The following is an 8,040-nucleotide window of genomic DNA, read 5'->3' as shown; positions in this document are numbered from 1 at the left end:
TGTATCGGTCCACTACTTCTGGTACCTCCCCTAAAATGGGTAAATTTTTAATTATTATTATTTATTTATTTTATTTTATTTTATTTATTTATTTTATTATTATTTTTTTAATAATTATATCTCCAATAAAATGCGAAATAAGCATCCGGTTCATTCTTAGGTTCATACATTGCAATATTTCAACTAATACAAGATCTGGGGTTAAGACGATGCCTATCGGCCAACTCCTTCTAGTACCTCCCCCACAAAGGGTTAACATTTTGAATAACCGAAACGCTCATAAAATATGAAATAAGAATTCGATATAATTTCGCACATCTCAATATTTCTACCAAGACAAGATCTGGTTTGAAGATGGTAGATATCGGACTACACCTTCTAGTAACTGCCCACAAAGGGGTCAGAATTTTAAATAACTAAACGGTCATAAAATGCGAAATTTAAGTCGCATTTATTATAGGATTGATTCCCTATTAAAATTTGTGAGAATCGGTTCAAATTTAGGTACATCTCCCATAGATATCTTCAACCGATTTCGTGTTAATTGTGCACACAATGAACCAAATATATCAAAATTTTCGAAAATCGATTCAGATACAGATATTGCTCCCGAATATATGTTTCATCCGATTTGGGATTTTAAGTCCCTCACATGCGTAATATGCACTTCACAAGAATGATATTTGATACCAGATATCAGATATAGTCGAGAAATACCTCCTTTAAATTTTATCGAGATCGGAGAAAATTTGGATATAGCTTCCATGTATATCTTTATCTGATATCAGGTTTATTGTGCTCCAAATGGCTAATATCAGCCCAAATGAACTTAATCTTGGCACTTCCGACGGAATTCAGCCTAAAAGTAAGTACTTGAAATTTTGGTGAAAATCGGTTCGGATACCTCCCGGACCTCCCATATAAATGTTTCATCCGATTTGGTGTTAAAGTCCCTCCCATGCGTAAAATGCACTCCACAAGAATGGTTTTTGGTACAAGATATCAGATACAGCCCAGAAATACTTCTGTCAGATTTTGTCGAGATCGGATCAGATTTGGATATAGCTCCCATATATATCTTTCCTCGATTTCAAGTTTATTGGACATAAAATGACTAATATCAGCCCAAATGAACTGAATCTTGGCACTTCCGACGGAATTCAGCCTAAAAGCAAGTACTTCAAATTTTGGTGTAAATCGGTTCAAATATAGCTATAGCTCCCATATACATTTTTTATCCGATTTGGAGCTTAAAGTAACTCACACGCGTAATATCCACTCCACAAGAATGATATTTGGTACCAGATATCAGATATATCCCAGAAATACCTCTTTAAAATTTCATCGAGATCGGATCAGATTTTTTAATAAAGCTCCCATAAATATATTTATCCGGTTTCAGATTTATTGTGCACCCAAATGGAGTGAATTTCGGCAATTCCGACTGAATTCATCCTTGGAATAAGTGCTTCAAAATTTTGGTGAAAATCTGTTCAGATATAGCTATACCTCCCATATATATGTTTCATCCGATTTGGGGTATTAAGTCCCTTACACGCGTAATATGCACCCCACTCAGAAATAAGTGCCTAAAATGTTGTCAAGATCGGTTCAGTTTTTTTATGTATCTCCCATATATTACTTTATCCGATATCAGGTTTATTGTGTATCCAAAAGGGAATGAATTTTAGCAGTACCGATGAAATTCAGCCCTGAAGCAATTCCCTTGACGAAAATCGGTTCAGATATAGCTATAGTTCCCATATATATGTTTCATCCAATTTGATTTTTAAGTCCCCCACATTCATAATATGCACCCCACAAGAATGATATTTGATATCAGACATCAGATACGGCCCGGAAATACCTCCGCCAAATTGTGTCAAGATCGACTCAGATTTGGATATAGTTCCCATATATATCTTCAACCGATTTCAGGTTAATTGTGCACCAAATGGCTAATATCAGTCGAAATGCCCTGAGTCTTGGCAATTCCGACTGAATTCCTTCTAGGATAAAGTGCTCCAAATTTTGGTGAAAATCGGTTCAGATATAGCTCCCATATATACGTTTCATTATATATGCTTGGGGTTGTAAGTCCCTCACATGCGTAATATGCAGTCCACAACAATGATCTTTGGTTCAAGATATCTGCTATAGCTGAAAAATAAGTGCCTAAAATCAAGATCGGTTCAGATTTCGATATAGCTCCCATATATATCTTTATCCGATTTTATTTGTAGACAATAGGTTCAGATATAGTTATAGCTCCCTCATATATATTTCATCCGATAAAAGTGCCTCAAATGAGCAATATGCACTCCATAACAAGGATATTTCATACCGAACAGCGGATACAGCTTGAAAATATCTCTGCCAAATTTTATCGTGATTGGTTCAGATTTTTATATACCTTCGATATACATCTTCATCCGATTTTACATTTATTGGTGACCACATATGTATTATTAGCCGAAATTATGCATTTGGTGAAAACCGGTGCGGTACATCTATTGCTCCAATAAATAGTTTTTTAATATAATCCTTATCGAAGTCATATCATACACTATAGAGCAATGTTATTTGAATTATAGATGGTATGATATACTTACACAGATTCCCAATATAACAAGAAACCATCCCCAGAAATGCCATTTAATGTAATTTTCTAGAGCACCAGTTCAAAATAGGATTTTAAAAGTTGGCCCTTTCATAGTGGATATATAAAAATCTATTCTATAAATGCACTGAATTCTGCTAGAAATCTTACAGAATGTCAAAAATGTATCAAATCTACGCCAATAATTCAATTTTTTTACAAATTTAGGTTATTTCCCCATCGGGAACAACATCATCCTAAATATCAAATTATTTTGAGACACTTTTGCCCTGAATTGAAATACTGTCCTTATTTTTTATAAGAAAACAATTAACAGATTTTGATAACCGACAATGTCAAAAGAAAACATTGAAACATTTTACCTATAAAAACAAAAAAAATCTGCAAAACTTAGTCACAGCATGAGTAGCTAGTTGAATGCAGTTAGAAACACAAATGCCACAGATACTTTCATATATTTATCATTTATTTGCGCCACTTGTATAGAAGTCGGGTGGGAAAATGTTACTTAAAGTGGAAAAATCAATCATTTGGGCGATATGTCAAAATCTATATTAATATTGAATTTTTTGGGAGACGACGGTATAATATCAATAATTGGGCGCCAATGTTAATAATTTTAAAAAACTGGACTTGGACTACATTGGAATGATGGGAAGAGCAACTTTACTCGCTTTGTTTTTTGCAGAGTATAATAAGATTTTGTTGCCATAAATGCAAAACTAGTTGATTCCAGACATGGCAGGATAAAAGTTTTAAACAATATGTTGGCAACGTATCTATATGTTTTTGCCAGAAAGTCTTCGAACCCCGTTTTATTTGAAGATCATTTATCTCTATATACCCTTTCTTTAAGGACGTCTTTACAGCAGATCTAATTTTAATAAAAATACGTCCATGTGAGAACTCTTCTGGGAAATGATAATCCGATTTTGCTCCAATTTTGCAAATGCGAATATTTGCATCAGTGCTAGGTCAGGTGCGTAAATATACAGTATCGGTCCACTCTATCAAGTACCTCCTCCACAAAGGGTAAAATTTTTGAATAACCAAACCGTTTATAAAATCCGAAATAAGCATCAGGTTCTTTTTCACACATTCCATTATTTCCACAAACATAAGATATGATGCAAAGATGGGATATATCGGTCCATTACTTCTGGTATCTCCCCCACAAATGGTCAACATTTTGAATAACCAAAAGCTCAAAGAAAGCGAAATAAGCATCCAACTCTCTTTAAATTGCACACATACAAACATTTTCCCTAACACAAAATCTGTTGTGAAGATGATATACAGGTTGAGATAAAAAAATGGAACAAAGTCAAACGGCATAATTTTTCTTTTTTTTTTTAATTTTATTGAAAAAAAAGCAAAAAAATGTCGGAAATAGCATCAAATTTTTGAATAAGTTTAGATTTGTTCGAATTGGTCAACTTTGGCACAAATTATGGCCTTCAAATGGCCAATGAAAACGTCACACGTTGCCCGAATGTCGCTCTGCGGTATTTTGGCCATTCCAGGCGAACTGCTTGTTTGAGGTGATCGACACTTTGGTACTTTTTAGTGCCAACCTTCCTTTCAAAATACTCCAGACACAATAGTCCAACGGATTGGTATCCGGAGATTTTGGTGGCCATTGTGGGCTGGAAATGAAGCGAGGAACCTCATTTCGGGTGGCGCGTGCTGAGTGCGAGGGTGCTGAGTCCTATTGGAATGTCCAAGGTCTGCCGCCAAAATGTTTGCGTGCCCAAGCCTTTAATACACCCTCCAGAATATTTTCGCTATAATATTCAGCATTTATTCTGATACCGATTAATACGAGCGGAGAGCGACCATCGGCTGTTATGATAGCCCACACCATCAACATGACCGGTGCTTGAGTTCTGGTGGCCAACCGAAGGTGCACATTTTCAGCTGACCTCTTTGCAAGTAAACACGATCATTTTGTTTACTGGACAACGAATGTTTTCTCATCAGAAAGAGAGAGAGAGAGAACCACTATCGACCAAGCGAAGCAACTCTTTAGCTCTTTTGAGTCTATTTTCTTTCTGTTGCGGTGTAAGTTCATGCACTTTTAATGGCTTTACCCCGAGCTCGTTTTTCAATATTTTCCGAGTGGAATATTGCGATATGTTCAGTTCATTTTTCGGCCACTGCGACGCGGGTTTTCATTGAAGTCGCTTCTTAACTTTTCGAATCATTCCTGCTGATGTTGCTGTTTTCTTCCGTCCACTTCCTTGACGTCTGGCTACGCTACCAGTATTACGGTAACGAGCAATGGTACTCTAACGATAGCTACAAAGAAACTATGGGTCTATTTCGTTTCCTTCCGCATTTTACAAACAAATGCACGATGACATAATACCTATGACTAGAGAAAGTATATTTCATCGAAATAACGATTTTAGACCCTACGTCACTTTGAACCAAATCTGTTTCAGGACATTTGGAGTCCATCTAGCGATGTCCGTCCGTTTGTCTGGCACGATAAAACTCGATAGGAGTGTCCGATTTGATCCAAACTAGGTTTATCGTAATATTATTATCAAACTTAGATCGAGTTCGGAGATGGGCATTGATGGGCGGTCCTCTCCTTCCAGTAACTCCCCACAAAAGGTCGAAATTTTCAAAAAAAAAAAAAAAAAAAAAAAAAAAAATATTGTACTGCACTAAAAAAGAAAGGATTATTTGCTCAAACTCTGCAAATCCTAATATTTCGATCAGTGCTAGGTCAGATGCTAAAATGGACAATATCGGTTCACTCCATCAAGTACCTCCCCCACAAATTGTCAAAATTTTAACCAAAATGATCATAAAATCCGAAATAAATATCTTCTAACATAAAATCTGCTGTGAAGATGGGATACATTAGTCCTTTCCCTCTGATACCTCTCCCACAAGGGGTCAAAATTTTGAATAACCATGAAGCTCATAAAACGCGAAACGCACAGCCGATTCCATTCAGACTTGACACATGTCAATATTTCTATTAACACAATATCTGTTATAAAGATGGTAGAGATCGGTTCTGGTAACGGTTAGAAAATCCGAAATAGGCATTCGGTTCTCTTCATATTTCTCACACTGTGAAGATGGGAAATATCGGTCCACTCCTTCTGGTACCTCCCTCACAAAACGTCAAAATAACTCATAAGCTCATAAAACGTGAAATTAACTTCCGATTCTATTCAGACTTGGCACATCTCAATATTTTTATCAACACAAGATTCTTTACAACTTGCTATATGTAAATAGAGGAATGTGGAATGTTTCCAATTTTTTATGATTTCACATAAAATTAGATATAAATGTTCGATTTTTATACCCTACAACACTATGTGTTGGGGGTATTATAAGTTTGATTGGGCCAAAAATTATGTAACACCTGGAAATATTGGTTTCCCACATAGGAAAGTATATATGGATCTTCTTATCTCGCCGAGATGAGTCGATCTAGCTATGTATGTCCCTCCGTCCGTCCGTCCATGTTAATTTGTAATCAAGCTTCAACCGATCCCCACGATATTGAAAATGGCGGTGGGGTTATGGTCAGAATAGAACCCTATTGTTTTTTGGAGATGATCGCACGATATTTAGGGGTTAAAATGGGCCAAAAACAAATGTTCCTGATTTTGCAGTTGCTCTATAGGCCACAATAATGAATCAATCGAATTTACATGGAGTTAGAGTTTAGGAGTGGGCAGAAACCTACCAATTTGGGCGGCCATCGGACAATAATTAGCGGGTAAAATATACCCTTACTTTTATGTAAGAAAATAGGAAAATATCCACTAAACCGCGAATATTTTCAACCCCAGCCAAAAAGATCACTTCTGACCATTACAGTGATGCTAATAGCCAAGAAATCGGATATATAGCAAAATAGGTACATTACATATGTAAAAGAATTGATCTTATTTATTCTGCTTGTAAATCAAGAACCGCTGGGCCGATTTTCACAATTCCCATCAATTCGATATGGTCTCTTGCAGGAAACGATAAAATCTAAGAAAATCGTGGAAAAATATACCAATAAAAAAGTGAATATCTTTTGTCGATTTTTTTTTTAATTTTTTCAATATTTTTTATCGCATGGGATTTTTTCAATTTAACTTACAATTTTGAATTTTTAATTTTCTAAATTATTACACCGTTTTGAGGGTATTATATGCATATCGCAATTATCGTCCGATCCTCACGAAATTTTGCATGAGGGTAGGGTTAGGGTCAGAATTAAAGCCTGTTGTTATTAAGATGTACATTTAGAGGTGCAAATGGACTAAACAAATAAATTTTTCCTAATTTTGTAGTCGCTCTATAGGCCACAATTGAAAACTAATCGACACGGAATTTCGCATCAGAAGAGAGTTAAGGACAGGGAAGAAGTCTAGCATTTTGGATGACCATTGGATTACATTTAGCTGTAAAATGGACCACAACTTTCACAACTTTTGCCAAATTCTCCGGGCCAAAAAAACTAAGGGTAACCTCTGGGCGCTTTGACATTATTTAAAAAACCAAATCTTCCAAAATGGATTTGGATATAAGGGGACTTCGAACATATTGTACAGGGTTGTCCATATTCGACGGACCCATCTCGCAACGCCATAACTTTTGACAGAGATGTCACATCGCTTAATTACATACCGCGTTTGAAGCGTCAGTCCAAGCAGATTTTTACCATGAACCAATGAAAACTTAACGTGTTTTTAAAACATTAAAAAATGTGAGAAGTGCGCTTTCTAAAAACACCATTAAGCGTTTATACGAAAAATTTTCGACTGGTAAGGCTCTTTCTAATCCGAAGAGGCCATATAAAAGTCGACAAAGGCGAGAATATCGCTGCCGTACGAGCCAGTGTTGAGAGGTCCCCAAGAACATCCCAAAAACGCCGTTCTCAGCAGTTGGGCATGGCTCGGTCCACTTTACAAAGGATCGCATTGATTTGCATTTGTTCCCGGACAAAATTCAATTGACGCAAAGAATGTTGCCTGCGGATAAGCCTCGTCGATTGGAATGGGCCCAAAGAGTCATGGGTCCGTCGAATATGGGCAACCCAGTAGTGTTGTAGGGTATCACATGGTCTGCCCCGCACGACCATAGCCTTTGCTTACTTGTTTTTTGTAATTTTGTTCAAACCAATATTTTATTTCGGTCTACTATACCTCACGCACATTTTAACATTTTCTAAAAATTATCACATATGTATATGAAAATCTCTCGGTGTGATTTTCAATTTATTAATTATTTGGAAAAAAAAAACAATATGAAATTCTCTTTTCCTACAAATTTTAAAGATCTATTATCATTTTGCCATAGAGTCATATGGAACCTAGCAACATATTTCTTGACAGCGGTTTGACTTCCTGTACCATAGCTACCACACCGCCAACCACCTTTATTACTCACCTATTTCA

The sequence above is a fragment of the Musca domestica genome, unplaced genomic scaffold (assembly GCF_030504385.1).
Source record: "Musca domestica strain aabys unplaced genomic scaffold, Musca_domestica.polishedcontigs.V.1.1 3, whole genome shotgun sequence".
NCBI lineage: Eukaryota > Metazoa > Arthropoda > Insecta > Diptera > Muscidae > Musca > Musca domestica.
Note: the sequence above shows the minus strand (reverse complement) of the source record.